General features: G+C 45.3%; 1 long non-coding RNA gene across 1 annotated transcript in view; it reads right to left on the bottom strand.

Annotated features, from left to right (window-relative positions):
• Positions 1 to 18,926, bottom strand: part of LOC142899285 (uncharacterized) — a 186,917-nt gene that overhangs the window by 42,467 nt on the left and 125,524 nt on the right. The gene's annotated exons all lie outside the window — the stretch shown is intronic.

Raw genomic sequence — 18,926 nt, 5'->3', positions numbered from 1 at the left:
GTCAAGAGCGGTGGTGGGGGTGGGGGTAGAGGTGGGGGTGGGGGGGCAGGCATAGGTTCTGGGCAAACATTCACCCATTATTGATTGCTGATCCTCTGGTATGCTCGGGCTATCAGCAGGGTTCTAAGGGCCGCGATGATAAATGGAAACGGTGGGGACGCAGGGGTTGGGGGCAGGCGAGCTGCAGCCGCCGAGCTGAGTTCACAACGCGATACGGGACCGTGGACAGAGTTCATCCTCTCACGCCTTTAACCTGTTGCGCCACTGTAACGCTTAATATCAAACCATTCCAACTTAACGGTCAACACCTCATGGCCCCTGCAAACCAAAGGCGCGAGTTGAAAGTTTTCTCTTTTCTGTTTCCTACTGTAGACACTCAGGCGCACTCGTTATGTTTGCATCCCACCACAATATAAGGGCTACGAGTATTTCTCAACACTGCTGCAGGGAGGCCCACTTACGTTGCAACTACAAGTCAATTTGGTCGTTGCGAGTCGTGCCGCTTCAAGGGCCAGTGGATCCGTGCGCTGACTGAAATGTGTTTGTCAGACTGTGACAGTGACTGTCGTTCCATCTGGTCTGGATTGTCTCCTTGCAAAAAGTCCCTCATATTCAAAGCCCGATGATTTCCTCTATCACAGACAGGATTGCTGAAGTAGATGGTTGGTGAAGTGGAATTTCATGGCATTGACCTTTATTTTGAAAAAAGTAAAATTCCCCAAAATAGAGCGTTGCTGTTTGCCATACGACTAGGGTTTAGGGTTGGGATTAGGGTTAGGGTTGGGTGAGGGTTAGGGTTGGGATTAAGATTGCGGTTCTGGTTTTTCTTTATTTTGGGACATATATGTGTTTGGCATTTTCCTCTTTTTGAATGCTAATCTTGGCTGAACGGAACATTTTTAGCTGAATGCTGCTTTTTGTTTACTTTTTTTTCTTTTTATCTTGTTGTGATGTTTTGTTCATGTGTCCTTTTACTTACCTGCACTAGGGTGGGTGTTTGTTTTGGTATTTTTTGTATTTATTTTTACAACGCTGTGCTCCATGTTGTGTGTATAAATAATACACATTCAATATTGTTGACATGAACATTAGTCATTCATTTCAGCACATCATTTGGTCGTAAAATATTATAAGGAACAAAAAAATCTAAGGAGCCACTGTGGAGCCAAAAGAGACGGCTCATTTTTAGTGAGCTGAGCCGAAAGAACCGGTTCGCTGAAAAGAGTGGAAATTATCATCCCTAGTGGATTGTGACACGCTCATATGGCGCTGTAACCAAAGAGTGGTAAAACCTTAAACTTAAAATGAGTAAAAATGGCTGACCTTTGCACTAACTACTCCTCATTGTCTCCTCAGTGTCTGTCTCATAGTCCCCCCCTCCCCGCATCATGTTGACTCATAGTTTTCCGCCTCACTCTGTAATTAACAGGAACAGTCGTCCACTGTGAAAAGAGACCAAAAAAAAAAAAAAGAATAATAGAGACGAGATTAGTTGGGGTGGGAGGGAGATTGGTGGCGGTGGTGGTGGTGGGTTGTGGGGGGGTGGCTGCTGCCAGAGTGTCTGCCTCCGCAGGCCTTGTCCACTGCCGCCAAGGGCCGCCGGCCCTCCCACCGCTGTTATCAGCTGGCTCAGTGGCGAGAAAGAAATGGCTAAACAAGGCACCGTTTATCTGCGCAGACTGTATTCATTGCACATCCCAGCTGCGCAGCCGCGGCACCACTCAAATCTGCCCGGCTCTGCAAAGAAAGGGCCGGCAGACCTGCTCCCGACAACAGTTTGCATAGAGGTGCCAGGGGCCCAGATCAATAGCCGACGGCATCCCGTCTCTGTCCGGCGCTGCAAGCCGACATCCCGTCCTGTCTCGCCCTGACTCCTCCTGACCTGTCTACGCATTAGCGCGGTTGAATTCACACGGAACTGATGCCTAAGGGGAAATTGTGGCCCTCTGGTGAGATAGTACAGATCTGCTTTGAACATCAGCGGGACTTAGACTGTTCAAAAGAAGATGGATGTCACATTTAGAGTGTGCAGTTGTCATTTAGAGATTTCAAACAACTGGCGCTTGGTGGTTAAAAATTACCCTTACGACTTTCCAATGGTGAATGAAAACATTTCATTTAGTGCTCATCATTTCTAATGACTGTCAGTTTATATAGAGATTTGTTGTAGAATTAATAACCCAAATGTTCTGGCCTAAATATCAAATATCTCCTCTGCCAACGTCTACAGTGTGTATTTACGTTTAAAATAAAAAATTCTGAGGTTTCGCAACTACAGCTGTAATATTTTTTAAAACTATCACACAGGCCTGATTCAAGGTCCTGTCTGGTGGTTCTCTCAGATAGTCTGAATCTTTAGGGGCTTTCTCACTCTTCATCTCTCTCTCTCTCTCTCTCACTCACTCACACACACACACACACACACACACACACACACACACACACACACACATGCGCATGCACAAAACCATCCATCCCTTATCTATGGGCCGAGGAACCCTGACTCCAGCCTGTGCAGACAGTGCTATCTAACTGGGCCATGTCTATGTCTCTGTATACACAAGGAAATCACCCACTCCTCATGAAGAAATGAACTTGGCTTCAGACATCATGGCCCTGAGATGTGAAAAAAGGAGAGAAAAAAAAAAGCAGGGGGGGGAGAACATATCATGAAAGCCTAATGCAGGCAGCGCGCGCACGCACACACACATCTTCGGTTGTATCGATGGAACAAATCCCTTTTATTCCTCACAGCATGTTAAGGACAATGCCTCTGCTATGGCCCTACGCTGCCAAGGCCCCCCTGTCCCAAGCAATGTTTCCTTACGGCACTGACATAACACATCTCGTTTGATGACTTTGCTTTCCCTTTCTCCCTTTATTATTTGAGCCACGGGCAGTTTGAAGGTTTTGCTGCCCTTTAATTTGGGGATAGACAGGCCAAAAGAGCACTGCTGTAGGCAAGAGGTCAGAGGTCAGAGGGCACATGGAGTGAGAATGACTGACCTCTCTGTGGGGGTGACAAGTCAGCGGTGTTGCCAGCGTCGCTCACCCCTCCGGCCCCCCACTGTGTCTGGAGATGACCTGTCCGGAGGAGCTCCCCGCAGGAGAGAGCGGCGGAGCTCCCTGCAATAGACTGATCCCAGGCCCGTCACACTGGGGGCTCCTCGACACTGATACTCACAGGGACGTCGGCGGCTGGGTACGCTGACTTATCATCACCACTTGATGAAACACGTGTTTTTGATTCCTGGAGAGTGTTTGGTGTTTCCATGTCAGCCAGTCCAAGCACTGCAGGGGCTGTCACAGCTCTCTGAGCCCCAGTATGGCCAATGAATGAAATCACTCTAACTCATGGATAAAGGGCACAGCCGAACCAGGCAACTGTTTAACATTTGTGAAACTAAAAAAAAGTCAGTTTTTACAAGGGTTTTATTTACTGTAGGTACTGTCAATGTTTAGGTATTTAAAACAAATGTACACCCTCAGATTGCTTCATACCCTGGGTGAAGGCTGTGCATGCACGGTGGAATGGTAGATGCACAAATGTATGAAAATGCACTTCACTGTCAGAGTCATATGAGGATAGCAGGCTACTGAATGTGGCTGTTGAGCGGTTAAAACCAAATCAAGACTATTTGTGCTTCCTTTTCCAGATATGGCATCCCGTTGTATAAATAAATAAGCAAAAATAAGCAAAGCAAATAAATAATAAATCCACTCCCCGGAAACCTTGATGTCCTGTGTGTTTCCATCTCCTGCCAATTCCTGTTTTTGGCCTTTTAAACTTCCCAAAAGTTTAATATCACCGGCGCTGTTAATCATTTCTGTCTGAATGTGGTCTGAGCGACACAGCAGGTGTCTTTGGTTCACGCTGAGCCGAGGAGGGGCTGATTTTTCCACTGGTTTGGGAAACACGGAGCTGCAAACTACTCTGTCTCCAGGCCCAAAGATGGTTCTAATTACAAATTGCCATGTTCTCTTTCCCCCACTGTGTGTGTGTGTGTGTGTGTGTGTGTGTGTGTGTGTGTGTGTGTGTGTGTGTGTGTGTGTGTGTTGTGTGTGTGTGTTTGCTCCTCTTGTTCAGTCCATTATGCTTTCTTTCTTTCTTAATAAGCTCAGAGGTTCCATCACCAGATAGACGTCTACGTTCTAAATTCTAAGGATCCATAACCCACTACTCCACAGTAATCCTGGTCTCATCCAGAATGTTAGTTTGCTAACAGCGTATGTATGCGCGTTTGTGTATAGCTCAATGAAATGCCCAATTGCAGTAGCACAGGAGCTACAGAGGAATTTTTTGCTTTACCACTGATTCAGGGGTCATAATGTAGTGAACCGCTAAACATGACCGAGGACCTCTAGAGGCGCATACCTGCGTAAATCTGGCAGCTGTCGATAAAAATTTTCATTCATGCCAAGCTAAACCCACAGACCAAAATGGTGGATTAGAGGCTTCCAGGTCCTACAAGGGCCTTCATGGAGGATGATTGGAAAAATGTGTGGCAGGGCACGGCGGACGGGAGGGAATGAGCGGCGAACGTGGGGGAAAGTCGGAGGAGTTTAAGTGGACGGATCGCATCAAAGAGGAAGGAGAGGGGTAGCGTGGGGTTAAAGGCTAAGAGCGGTGTGGAGAAGAGGATCAGAGGAATGAAAAGAGAAGGAGACAGAGCAGAGAGGAAGGCGTCTGAACATGCCAGCGGGGCCTCGGCTGGCGGTCGCGGGGGCTTCTCTCCGAGCGCCGGGATCTCCAGGGCAGTGGTCACATAATGAAGGCTTGTTTGAGTTCGCATTCGAATGGCGCCTGGAAAAACAGTTCCCCATAGGCTACTTTTATTAAGCTGGCTAAAATTCCCAGACTTCTGCCGTCCGCCAAAAGGCTTCCTCGCAGCCTCGATCCTCACACACATTTTCTTGAGCAAAAGGGGGAAAAAAGCCTTGCATGGCAAACTGGTCCAAGAGTATTTGGGACTCTTTTTTGGTCTAAAACTTTGAACCCAATGGACTGATGTAACTGAGACAGTCACCGAAGCGAAGGTGTATCACCCATTTGACTGTTGCCGTCTCTGCAAGGGGGGGGAGCGGCGGCGTCTGAGTGCCCTGCTGCTTGTCTTGTCTTTCTCTACCTCCTTGTCATAACACACACCGGCTCGCTGAATGATGGCCCCGCGAGATTCACTGGGGAGGATATTTGACTCAGGATTTTCCGATAATAGGATTTGAAGCGTGCTCGCAACAGATAGCGGTTTTTGTGGCGAAGGGAAGGAGTACGTGATACCACTTCGCCGAGCAAATACAGCAGCTGTTTTGTGACACGAGCCGCGTTCTGCGCTCGAACCTCTTTACTGTGGATCATCAGTTTCTTTCTTAATTGCTCTGAAATGACTCACCCTTCAACAGGGTTATGGATTATATAGGAGAGTGTCATTAGCAAGTCATGGACAGAAGGTTTATCCCATATCGCCCACTTCTGTGCTAAATATTAATAATGTCTTGAACGCAAAAGTGTGTTCACGCTATGAAGAAATGTGAAGGTGCAGTCTATTGTTCACACACACTAAAGAGCTTGGAAAAATAGACACTTCACACGATTGGTGAACACAATATTAGTTATGAAGCAGTAGCAATACACTGGTGTTAGCATGAGTAGCCACCGGCTAGCTAACACACTTCTCGCTTCAGTGGCACATTTGAATCAGGTGCAAATGTTTTGGGAAACTGTTGGTTTCAGTTTGATGAACTCCTATGACTCTGGGCTCACTTTGGGGTTACATTAGAGCCAACCTCATTTCAATGTGTTGTGTTGCAGACAGGTCTCTGAAGATGTGGGAAAACAGCAGTTCATTATTTTACTTTATTGCACTGCGTAGCTAAAACCTGTTTCAGTCACTCCTCTTCTCTTTGATGCTAAACATAAAAGTAAAACAAAAAAAGCAGTCTTTTAAAGTTGTATCTGCACCATCATACCTGCAGGCACAGCTAAAAGTATGTTTCTGTAATACAGAAACGGCTTCATTTTCTCATCTATTTTTTTCTCTTGGATGCTGTAAAGAAAAAAAAACCAAAAATGCTTTCTTCTAGTCTGCTTACTTTCGGAGATGAAATAACATTTTAACCAGAGGTGGCTGAAGTGCAGCGTGGGATACGAGTTCCTTCACTTATTTTTTTTCCCACAGTTGCCTGTTTGAGGGGCCCGTCAGTCCTCCGGTCTCTTAAATCCCCTTAAAACCTCTGGAGTCAGTGAGGGTGTATCAGGCCCCTGGATCTGCTGTGTGCAGGGCTGGGTGACGGGCCGGGGGTCCGGAGCCAGCCAGGGGGGAGAGGACAGCAGCGCTAAGGGCGCCCGGAGAGCTGGGAGTCACTCAGCCACAGAAACCCCTGTGTTTGTGTATGTAGCGCAGCCCTCTTATCTCCCGCCTGTACTGACGCCACATTCTTCCTGTTTCAAATCTTTACTGCTGATTTTTCTCTTCACTCTTGCCTCAGCCCCACCCGGCCCTGTTGTTTTTGGTGTTCTTGTTCTTTTTCAATGGAGATTACGTGGCGGTGGTGACACAGGAGGCGGCGGCGGCGGCGGTGCATTTTTGCGCGTCAAGCAACGAGCGCATACGTACTTTGTCATCCAGCTGCTCTTGACATGTGCTTTGTTTACATTTAAGTGCTGAGAGAGTTGCAGGCTAAGTCAAACTCTTGTGCATGCGCTTTTGTTATGCACTCGTGTGAACAGTAGGTAGGGAAGGTCGTTTAAAATTCTATTGCTATTCTTGGCAAGATTTATTTTCAGTTATTCAATAATTGCAGCTTAAAATTGCTTTGCACAGGATTTATGAGAGCCGTTGCGTGTCCCCTGTAATAATGTGCATGCTTTATTTCCATCTATAACCAGCAATTGACAAACCTGAAAACAGAAAAAAACCAACTGCAAATGGCCTTTTGTCTCTATTGATTTTAGCTGAGGTGGATGAATAAGAAAATGGGCAGCCTGAGATTGCTGCTTCTGCAAAACGCTAAACGCCATAAAATGCTCACGTAAACCTCAAACCTAACCCACTGGAAATGCATCTGGAAAATAAATAATGTATGGCAGACTACGATACGTTTGAAGAGCCAGTTAGCGCATATGTTTACAGAATGTGGAGAAATTAGTCCAGCACTCAGTTTTATTGGCTAACAAAAAAAAAAGACGATTTTGTCTGGCCTGGTTTTAGTGTCAGTCCTTGAATTTCTGATCAGATGTATTGAGGGAATCTGAAATGCAGACTGGGTTTTGTGATTGCAGCGAACGCGATTTTCATGCAATTAGCAAAAATAAGAGTGATTTAGTCATCAAGAACATATCGGATCGAACATTGTCTGACTTCACTTTGCCTGTCTCTGCGCTGATCTAGTTCTGTCGCATCAGTGGAAACTGATTTTATTTCTACATCTTTCGTTCATTGACATCAAAATTGGTTTCAACAGTCAAGCAAAAAGTGAAACTCAATATGAACAACCATTATGTGCCGCCGCCAATCAGAAATATCCACTGACCGCTGTGCTTATAATAAGATAATCTGTGTAAACTTTACAATGCTGTCACTGACAATTACACAATATCGCAAAATAGATTTATTTCCACATATAAAAAGGTTGCTGAGTTTTGACAAGCCAACCACAACTGGGCACGCCAGTTATTAAGATGAATAGCTGTTGTTTTTGTTATTGGACTCTACGGTTCTCTTCTGCGATTAGACTGGCAAACCCTGATAAGGGCTCAAAAGCTGTAAAACATAAACTTGAGCAAATAACAAAACAAAAGCAAAACAGCATTTTGCCAGCTAGAAGTTGGCTTCGTAATACATCAAAACCGATACGCGTTGCATAATTTTTCTTCGTAACCAAACATGTTTGCTAACAGTGGGAGGCGTCTATCTTTCCTCTCCTGCCTTACAAAATGAAAGATAGCCATCTAAAATACATAAACAGTGAAAGAGCTCCCTAACAGTCCCCTACTTGGTATTTGCAAGCATCACCACCAGTCTTCCTCTCGACCCATACCCTCCCCCTCCCCCTCCACCACCACCACCCCCGCCAGTCTCGCCTGCTGCCCAGCTGCCTGGACGGCCGATTTCGATGGCGCCAAGCGCTCTGCAACTCTGCCCTAATCAGGAACAGCGAGAAGGAGGGCTCTATCGCAGAGAGTTGCCTTCCTCTTCCTTTGTTTTCCACAGATTTCCTTCCTCGTTTTCTTAGATATTCTCCAACCACTGATGTAAGTCCAAACAGAGGCCTATTTAGAAAGTAAACAGATGAATGAGGGGAGGTTCTGGCCCTGGCGTCCGCCGAGTCAGGCGCAGAGCGGAGACGTCTCGCTCCGCCCGGCCCCCGCGCTGACATACCCTGTAAATATACAGCATGACAAATGGCGCGGCTCTGCCGCAAGTCCTCTGACCAATCCCCGGCGAGCGGGGCCCGATGCCGGAGTGGCTAGTCGACAGGCGACGTCTGAATCACTGTCACAAGAGACACATTGTTTACAGAACAGAGAGACACTGTAACACAAACACTAATACCCCTCGAGTGGGTGACACACTGGGAAAATCCTCGGTTTGTGGCTCCGGCGACGGCCTCGAGACGAACGCGGCAATGAAAAGATTGTTGCTGCTCCTCACTGAAAAACTGCCTGTCTTGCATTCGCCGTTCCTCGGCCACTTTGTCCCCCACCCCCAATTCCTCCCCTCTTTCTGGATCACTTCAAAGGGAAGTTCTAGTTAAGCAATCAACTGTGGCTGTTCATTTTCAGCTGGACTTATACGTCTGGTTTTTACACTGAAATCCAATTAGCTGTTGCAAATGTTCTCATGCCTCCCTTGACAAAAGCATTGTTTTGGAGACGAGTTATTTTTTTGGAATGCGTATAATAGTATTTTTTTTTTTTTTATGCTGGCTACCAGGCATAAAAGTTGGGAAATGACAAGGAGAAAGTTATTGATGAGGAGAGAATATGACTATGATATTTCATTGTGAGCAAAAATTCAATCGTTTGCTTTTTCGAACAACAACAAAAACACTTATCCAGTGTTTCGATTGAGCAATTCAATTCAATTGAGTTTCAAGGTGCAGTTACATCATATAATGGCACTGCGTGTCCACTGGAAGAAACCAAATCCAGACTTTTTTCAGAATTATTATCAAGATTTCGTTTTCCCCTGAACGAAGGTAAGGGAACTCTTTGGTCTCCTCATCAATCCAGACAGATTTGTTGATCCTAACGACCATTATGGAAGCACCCAGGAAGACACAAACAGCACAAGTCTTGTGAATGGAATGTTCTTCCTGTCAGAGAAAACGGAATAAAACTTTGATTTTGATTTTGATTTGAAAAAGGAGTAAAACCACCTGAAACGAGTGTACAAACTTTTTTCCTCCTGTTTCTACTGAAATATTTCTCGCTGTGCATGTAAAAAAAACACTGCGGATCAAAACTGGCTTAAAGGAAAGGGAACCTCTTGGAGACATCCCCCCCAATACCCCCACCACCACCCAGCCCAATCTCCCCAGGGAGAAAACAGCTCAGTCTGACCTTTAAGCATAAACCTGTGAACAGAAATGGCGAGACTCCTTCCGTCTGCGCCTTTTTTTTTTTTTTTTTTACCAGGATTTCCTCCCCTTCTCTAGATCCACATGCACTGCTCCAGCAGAGACATGGGCCACAGCGAGTCACCTATTGTGAGCTGTGAGCAAGCTTTACCGGCTGAGGTCACACAGGGGAGGCTGCGAGCGCCAGACTGGCAGGCGATCCTCGGCTTCCTTCAAGATATGAGATCAAGTAAATCCCAGTTTGAAGTCATTACCCTTTAAGGGACCTAATGACCGCTGCGCCTCTCCCCTCGTGCATGCAGCGCCGAAGACTATTATGAGGATGGCATTTTGTGCCGTTACTTATTTTTCATTGACTGGCTCTTATTTCAGCAAATATGATATCACCCAGACATGGCGGCTAAGTTTATGCAGCCAGTATTAGCGTTTTGTTATCAATCATTAGCATACAGACTGGAGCTCCATTAGTCATCCTCTGGAATCATGCCCCACATGAATACTATGATACCTCTTAAGAGGTTCAATTTTTCACAGGTTGCCAAGAGCTGTAAAGATGAGAGACAAACAAATTGATTTTAATTTGTTGGCAGAGTCTGGGGACTCTGTTGGAACAGCTACCTTGGGATTTATCCCCTGGAACACCAGTAATTATAAGACTGTATTAACGAGCAGCTGATCTTGGGGAACCGATACGCTTTTCATGCTGGAGCACAAGGAACTGCTTGATTCTTCACCGTTGGGCCTTCTAAGTACCGTTTTTTTATCTTTATTTTTCAATCTGTATCTTTGTGGATTAGCCTTGTACTCATAACTGCACAAAATAGTCTGGAAACCTCTGAAAAAAGTATAGTCATCTTTTAATTGACATAATTCCCTGTGCACCACCCAATGTCAGACTGTTTCGTTACAAAACCTTTTTTTTTTTTGTATTTTAACGTATAAGCTGCTTTTTGGGATAAGGCCATTGTATAAGACTGGTGACATGCTGGGTGAGCCGTTTACCGTGAAACATTGCACTTCACTGATCTGAAATATATAACTGTGCGGCTGTTCAGGAAGGAATTCTCAAATCCTGGTATACTCGACAATGTGTTGCCTTTCTTCAGGCTTAAAGGCCTCAAAGGGATCATTTGCTCACTTCCTCTCACTCGGCCTCAGTCCGGGACTTGTACAGGTTCAGCAGGGATACACTGGAGCTGCCTTGTTTTCGCTCCATGATTCAGTACCTCCTGTTCTACCCCTTTTTATTGATTTACTTCTTGGGCCCGGCGGTGGAAGTGTAGCATCAAGGGCTGTAATTAGTCTTCCTGTGTTGGCGCAAAACATGAGTGACCCTTCTGGGGTGATTTAAGGCAGGATAGTACCTTGTCAGGGAAAAAGAAGGCACAAAAAACAGACAGTTTGAGGCAATGCTGATGGTCAGCTTAGCAAAAAAACGGCCTCACAAAACTTCAAACTGCATGTAGACATTAGAGGCAATTTAAACTGAGCGCGCTGATTAGCATTTCCATCACCGGGTTAAACGACGCCCAGACACACTCAGGTTGGACTGCTTTCGAGCAGACGGCAGTGACCTCACGCCAACTGCAGCTAACCCGTGACGACCCCCACCATTCCACGTTCAAATGAGAACGTGTTTCACGACTCAACTCGTGTCTGCGCGGCAGAGACTGGCGAGAGATGGACGTTTTTAAAAGTCTCTGAGCTCAGCTCTCGCTGCATTAAATTTAACATCCGTGGTCGAGGCTTAGGTTTCTGCACGTTTTTGTGATTTTTAAGTCTTCGCTACACTGCAGTGCTGAGGCACGTCCGCAGTTGTAATAGTCCTAGTAATTTACTGCTGTTAGAAAAAAAAAGAAAGTCAGAAATAAAGTGGGAAGCACTTGCACTGGATTTGGTGCGATCTGTTTCTCGCAAACCCATTACAAAGGGAAAAACTGTTAAAATTGAATTTCCAGACATTTGCTGTTTCTGACCAGCTCTTTTATTACTGTTCTTCATAATTTTGCCACAGTTTGTTTTGGTACGCTGACAGTTGAGCAGGCAACCTCCTGTAGATGTCCTGTTAAAACTGAACCTATTGCAAAAAGGAAAAGAAAGATTTAGATGTGTTGCTTTGAAAGTGACATTTACGAGAAGAAAAAAAATGAGAGTTGATGTATTTGCCACATTTTTGTGTATTTGTCACAGACATCCTGTTCGGTCATATGAAGTTTGGTGAATCTCTGCTGAGCTGAACAAAATGCGGAGACTGGTAGCATCTGGTACCATCCTGCGGAATAGCGTTACAAAGCGAGTAGAGCCGAGCCGAGCCGAGCCGGACAGGCACCAGTGGAAAAGGCCATTAGTGTCGCGCCGTGTCTGCCGCCCGGCTCCCTTGAATATCTGCCTGCCATTAACAGCAATGAGTCTGATGACATGCTCTTCCTGGCCTTGTCTCAGCTCCGTCTCCCTGGCTGGAGGTGGCTGTGGCCCCTGGTCTTGAGGCACTTGTCTATTTTTGGGAGGTCATTTGGAGCCGGACACTCTGTCTCCCCAATCCAGCCAGTCTCCTGATACCGCTATCAACTGCTTTTAACAGGGAGCCACTGCAATTTACTAGAGTGACGCCAAGCAAGGCAGTTATCAGGACCCCGACACCAGATTAGCTGTTGTCTTCTAATGAGCATCCTTGAACCGGGAAATGGAATGGGGGGGGTTTACACGGCGCAATAATAACGCTATTATCCATGTTCCTGACAGAACAGGAAATACTCTGCAAAATGCGTCTGTGACAAAACAACAACAAAAAAAACAGTTCATATCAGTTTCAGAGACAACGTGATCACAGCAGGGATATTAAAGAAAAATGCAATAATTGCCCTGTGAGTGCAAGTCAACCTCATTAAACACTCTTACATGTGTTGCTAGCGTTACTCGGAAACATTTATAGATTAAGTTTGGCTGCGGTTATCTTGAACTTTGTACTCGCCCAGCCCTTGTTTCTGTAAACCAAGCAAAAAAAAAATAAAAAAATCATAAAAAAGGTCTCTGTGCAAAGCTGATGTCATGCTTGGCATTTTAGGTGGCTCGAATTTACTAGCATTTTGGAAATATTAAAAGAAGTAGCGGTTGACGCGGAGCGCCGGCCACGGTCTTTCCGCCGAAGCCTCCTGACTCGGCGCAACAGACTGCCACTGTTGGTGCAGGGTAGTAAAAAGGAATTGCAACAAGAGAAGGAACAGACGACTGAACCTCGGAGAGAAGGCCAACCGAAGCAAATCTACTCGGTGTGAAAGTCTGAAGTGTGCCCATTTTTGTGAGAAAGGGAAGTGTCCATCGGAGGTGTGAAAATTTGCCAAACGCCTGTTGGTTTTGGCTCGGGCGCCGAAGGGCCCTCGGGCAATCCGTTTATGAATGTGTTAAGCCCTTTCAGACAGTCCCAATCATTTTCAGGTAAAATGCACAGTCAGTCCGACTCCAGCGGTAGTCAAGACTTTATGACTCTCAACGCGCGCACTTATGAGCAAAGGAGAGTGAAGTACGAAGCGCGCTTTAGTCGGACGGAGGCACCTCGCAAAGAGGAAAGTCCCCAGAGAACTGCATAGTCCCTTGGGGGCGAGATGGCTCCCACACAATGGAACCTGCGGCACCACTTCAGATCTTTCAGGTACTCTGTGTTTACATATCAAAATAAAAGCATTCAAGCCAGCGGAGGAGCTCCGGCAACAAGAATAGGGGGATTTAAGGGTCGAGACAGGGTGCGGCTTCCACCGCAGGGCTTGTCGCCTCCGTTCATAGGGCACGCCTATAGATTAGGAGGTGGAGAATGTGATGGTGATTAGGATAAATGCAAAGCAATTAAATACCTCGTAGATGTACGAAACGCAGTCTGACACCGTCACAGAAAAGGGATTAAGGGCTTTTGTAAAGGGAATACCTTTTATTGACAAAAGCATGACTCATGCCTCTCCTCATCATGTCTTTTATATTTGTTCTATGCGCCCAAATTCAATTTCCAATTAGAAACTCATAAGACTCTAAGAGACTATGGCACTGGCCAGTTGATCAATTGCGGATTGATAGTTATTTGACTGAAATTGGCCATTTTTCAGAAGAAAGAGGAACGTTGATCTGAGGTGAAGATTCCTGCGGTGTCACTAAATGCATGGCACCGCCCTTAAAAAAAAAAAATCACCTCACAAATACCCCCCCCCCCCCCCCGCCAACAATGCAAGCTCGTCAAAGTGGCTATTCGAGAGGCCAACAAGGCCTGACACACTTGTCACCTCCCCCCATAGTACAGATCCGAGCAGTGTCAGAAAATGCATGAAAGCATACACTGAAAGGCCACTTGTGTTGTAAAAACAGGGGGAAACAGTGCAAAAGTGAGAGAAGGCTTCCCGTACATGGACAGAATGAAGTCCCTGGAGTGCTGCAACGCCGGCTGAAAAGCCATAGAATAATAAAAATATTTTTAAAAAAAACAAAAACAAAACAACAACGCGGTCTTCACTTATCTCAGCCGAAAGTGTATCAGTCATGTTTTTACTCACGCGTGTCAAGCAACAAATGCGCTCCCTTTCTTTTTAATCTTTGCTGCTACCTGCAACTGGCTTCAACTTGCTCGCACTTAAGCGTCGATTCACAAGTTTAAACGCGACCCGAAGCATTTTATTTACACGTCATGTCTCTATTTTTCTGACCCTATTTGCATAAAACACAGACAAATTGACACAAAACACAGGCAGATGTTTGATCTCTCCATCTGCCTATAGTGTGTACCAGTGTACCGCTGGTGACTTTCTCTGCTATTGTTATGCAACAACCAGGTCAGTGTGGTAACGTAGCTCTGTCCTCACATGGAAATCACCATCTGTGGACAGAAACTTACTTACCATGGATGATGTAGCGGTGATCAGGAACACTTACAGGGATACTGTTTGTGTTCTCTGCTGCAGCGACGCAGTAACAGGCAAACACCTCCGATCACTTTTGAACACTGTTGTTGCGTGAATGCAATAGTGATGCAATGCTCCCTGTCAAGACAGTAACTCACACTCTGCAGATGATGGGAAATGGAGACTTTGTTCAATTAAAGAGACGCGGTCGATCGCGTCAAGTCATCAAAGTCGGTGCCCTGATTTCAATGTCCTCTACTCCTAGTAGTAACCCCCTTATTTGCGTAACGAGTGGACAAAGGGACCGAGCGCTGATCATGTTATGTTCATGTGGCTGGCCGTGTCTCCATCCTCAGACGTTGTGTTTTTTAGTCATTGAGGTGAGGATTAGCGGGAGTGTTGAGTCAGGCCCAGGCGAGGGCCCTCTGAGACACTCGTGTAAGCAGGCTCCAGTGCTGCTGAATGGGCCCATAAAGGGCCGGATCACCAGCAATGTGTTCGCGGAGCCTTGATCCTGACAGCCAGGCCCTGTGAACATGAATTAGTCTGACTAATACAAAAAAAAAAAAAATAAAAAGGGGGGTAAATATTTTTCAGTTTCATGATCCCAAAACGTTTGCAATAAAGTGTTTCCATGACACTTTTGCGATATGCCTCTAATATCGACAAGTTTGAAAAACCGCCTCATGACAGCGTAAAAAAAAACCTTTTAGCCATATTTAAGAGGTTTTTCCAAGTTTAGGTGCTTCAATTACCAGTTTCTTATTGCAATATTTAGGTTTTGCGCAATTCTAGGGGTCATGGAAACGCAGCTACTGATGCAAATTTTGCTTCTTCACTGCCATTACCGTCCATTTCAACCCCCTCACCCTCTTCCCCCTGCATAATACACATCTCAACTCAAGTTTCTATCTGGCAACAACAACAGTTATTTGTTCGGTCCGCAATGCTTGTTATGCAATAACACCTGAGACGGTTTATAATGTACTGCATTCAACATGAGGTTATGTATTTATACATATATATCTTTGGCATCATGGTCTTTAAATAAACAATTAAGTTGGCCATGATGTTTATAGCAGCAAAGTTTGACAAAGCCCGGCTGTCTTTTGCAAGACCTATCTTAAAACCTGGGGTCCTGTTATTTCCGCAGTCATGGTGCAATGACCGCTTGTGGTCTACAGCCCATGTGGAAAAACCAGAAGAACAAAGTGCACCACACACTCACAACTGATGAAGTTAGTGTTAACTGTAAGGGGATGGAAAAGTTTGATTTGGAAAAAAATGTTATTTACAATGAAACGGCTCAAACTTTATTTTAAAACATGTACACACGCAGATGAAAACTAGATAGACATACAACAAAAACAACAACAACAGCAACAACCAGCTCGAGTGTACTGAGAAGAGCGCTTTGTTGGGGTTGGTTTCAAAACTGGAGAGCTCACCTTTAAAAATAAAGAAAAAACAAAACATGCAACAACACTGCAAACCACAAATCACTGTAACCTCAAACTGATTGACTCTCGTGTCTACGTCAAGGATGTACCAAAGCTTCCATCAGACATTCACGGCTTATGCAAGACTGTAAATGAGATTTGTTGTATTTGTTTTGCCACGCGTTTGCCTTTTTTTTTTTTTTTTTAACCATATTTCATACGAGAACCTTCTCACGTGGGCAGGCCACAAAGGACTTTTATGTTCATTCGGTCATGTGTCAGTCTGTCTCCTCCGTCTTTCCACAAAATTTTAACAGGAGTCCCTCACCCACTCGGCGTGAGGCTTCAGCTGGGACCTCTGCTGGCGTGACCGCTGCATTATTACCCAGGGGTCCCCAGGGGTGCCCGGGCCTGGCCCTTCACAGGGAGAGGGGAAGGCCAGGGGACGAGCCTGTGTGAACAGCTGTGCCCTGTTTTAGATCCGCAATCTCAGTTACCGCTCGGTCTTTGAACAAGTCTTTTCTTACACACTTTCACACATGCAGCGCACATTAGTGCGGTGGGGGCTCTTACGTGACTGCAGGATTAAAGGCTCAGATGCCGAAAACTTTGATTTCTCAATTAAAGAAAAGGGACGTTTTTTTTCCTCGAGCTTTTGCAGAGTAATTTCAAAAAAGCATGAAATTCCAGTATATCTTCGATAGTGAGAGTACCTGCTGCAGGAAATAATCTGAGCACAAGTCTTTTTGTAGTACCACGTATTGTTGTGTGTGAGAGCCATGCACCCTTTTGATGCGTTGTAACACTATCTTGCACCTGACCATGTGGCGGTAGAGAGTTTTTTACGTTCATACTGTGCCGGGACATTTTCACGTGTAAACTCGTCAGTCGGACTTTCGTGAATTTTGAAACTTGATTCAACAGACAAAACTTCACGTCAATGTCTATGGTCATAAATAATAACAATCAAAAATGTTAATGCAAACCAGCACGTATTCAAAAATATTGTGCGGCGAGTGATTTGATTTGACCTCAAGCAGCTGGACAACGGTGTCAGCAAAGAAGTAACATTAAGCCTGGCAGCACAGATTACCAGTGATGAAGATACGCCTTTTCCCCCCCAGTTAACATTACCAAGTTGCTGTCTTCTCAAATTAAACTACCAAAGTATCACCTTGTTTTCCTTGAGTCAGTAAATACCACAGGGTCGACATTTTAGTTTGATTATATTTCATGTCTTCTACATTTAAACACCCTGAGACGCGTCTCCAGTAGCTGCTCATCCTAAACCGCCATTCTGAGGTCTGCCTTAGCGCACATAAATACCAGATTAACCATCACAAGTTGGTCTAAATATCACACTCCTTTGTAGTTTAAACTGGTGCACCTGGGTTTCTGTGCAAATAGATGTAACGCTGACGAGCGGTTGATCTGTGTCAGGACACAGAACCTCCTTGGATGATCTTGGGAGAGGAGAACAAACTTTTGCTGGACATCAAACACAAACCCCCCAGTTAATAAATATTTGTCCGATTATTTTAAGTATTTAGGCAGAATTTCTCTTAAAGAGTCAGCGCATGCTTTGTTTGGTTGCTGAACTAATGCCATAGAGGATAAATCTATTATACACTGTATGTCTTTATGCTCCCGATGCCTTTGGGACATTGTCTCATGAATCACAGCAGAGGAGACGGCCTCGCTGACTTTTGAGCCGGCGGCATTTTCCCTGTGACCTAATTGAAAAATGCTTGACACTGATTTAAATAAAGTGGGACTCTGTGATAACAGTTTTCTTTTCCTCGCTTGACATGTGATTGAGTTACGAGGGGTGTGTGTGTGTGTGTGTGTGTGTGTGTGTGTGCGTGCGCGCGTGTGTGTGCGCGTGTGTGTGCACGTGCGTGCATGTGCGTGCGTGCCTGCGTGCGTGCGTGTGTGTGGAAGGGAATGCATTTGCAACAGGTGCCACCAAAACAGTGCAGGCATGAGGGCCTCCGTCTTCTCCCTGAGTTTCCTCAAGTCTGCCAGAGAAACCTGATTCCAGATCAGACACACCAGTGGACCGGCTCACTGGCAGCTCGGCCGCCTCACTCTCCACTGGTGCAACCCCGAGCGAGACCCTCTTCTTTTTTGCATTATATTGGCAACTTTCATGATGGATGTGTGTTTCTGCCTCAGGGGTTTGGAGATGATGACTTCTTAATGCTCACGGTTTTATTGCCCGGTAATTCTGGCTATGAGAAAGCCAGTTTATACTTCACTGTGGTATGGCTTCATGCCTTCAGTGCCTGGAGCTTTGAGTTCATCATAGGAAAATATACATTAAAATGTGATTACTATGACCCAGCTTAGAGTGTTAAAGTAAGTCTGGCGCTGCAGTCGAAGTGCAGCATTTTGCTAATTCAATGGGGCCCCCTGTAGTACGACCATGACTTTCACTGCCATCAAGTTGAGCCTGTGCTAACTATTGCGTCGTGTCACACGGCGGCTGCCAATCCCGCGTCTCAGTGACTTGACAGGAGTGAAACAGAAAACTTTGACTATTGTCACAATGTCAAAACAATTTGTCTCGCTATCTGTCTTTGTGAGTCCCACCGGCAGCACAAACCTTTTAATGTTTCATTGCAGCATTTTGCAGTTTTGGAGTAGACAACAAAGAAATAGTTCCTGCCAGTCACAGAAAGTTGGGGTGGGCATCATCATCTGTTGCAAGGTACTAGAAAGGTACAGAGTAATATTTTAATGGCTGTCGTTGAAATTAAAAGAACAAGATAATTATCTTCTCTTCCCTCTGCTTGTGTTACTCTTGTACTTTTACTCTATTACATATTCCCTTCATTCTTAATGATGCCGCGAGATGTAGTAGCATCTGTTGGTAAGAAAGTATATTGCAAACACCGTTTGCCTGTTTTCTGCATGTCCCTTCTGATTCCATGTCTTTCTGATACTACTGTAGCTGTGATGTCAAATAGAGGAAACACTCTTACAAGCCAAGCCAATGTTTATATAAAAATATAAATATTTTCGATTT

This window comes from Nelusetta ayraudi, unplaced genomic scaffold, assembly GCF_046127955.1.
Source record: "Nelusetta ayraudi isolate G7.1 ecotype Tasmania unplaced genomic scaffold, CSIRO-AGI_Nayr_v1 ptg000071l, whole genome shotgun sequence".
Classification (NCBI taxonomy): domain Eukaryota; kingdom Metazoa; phylum Chordata; class Actinopteri; order Tetraodontiformes; family Monacanthidae; genus Nelusetta; species Nelusetta ayraudi.
The sequence above is the reverse complement of the archived record's forward strand: the minus strand, read 5'-3'. Positions and strand labels throughout refer to the sequence as shown.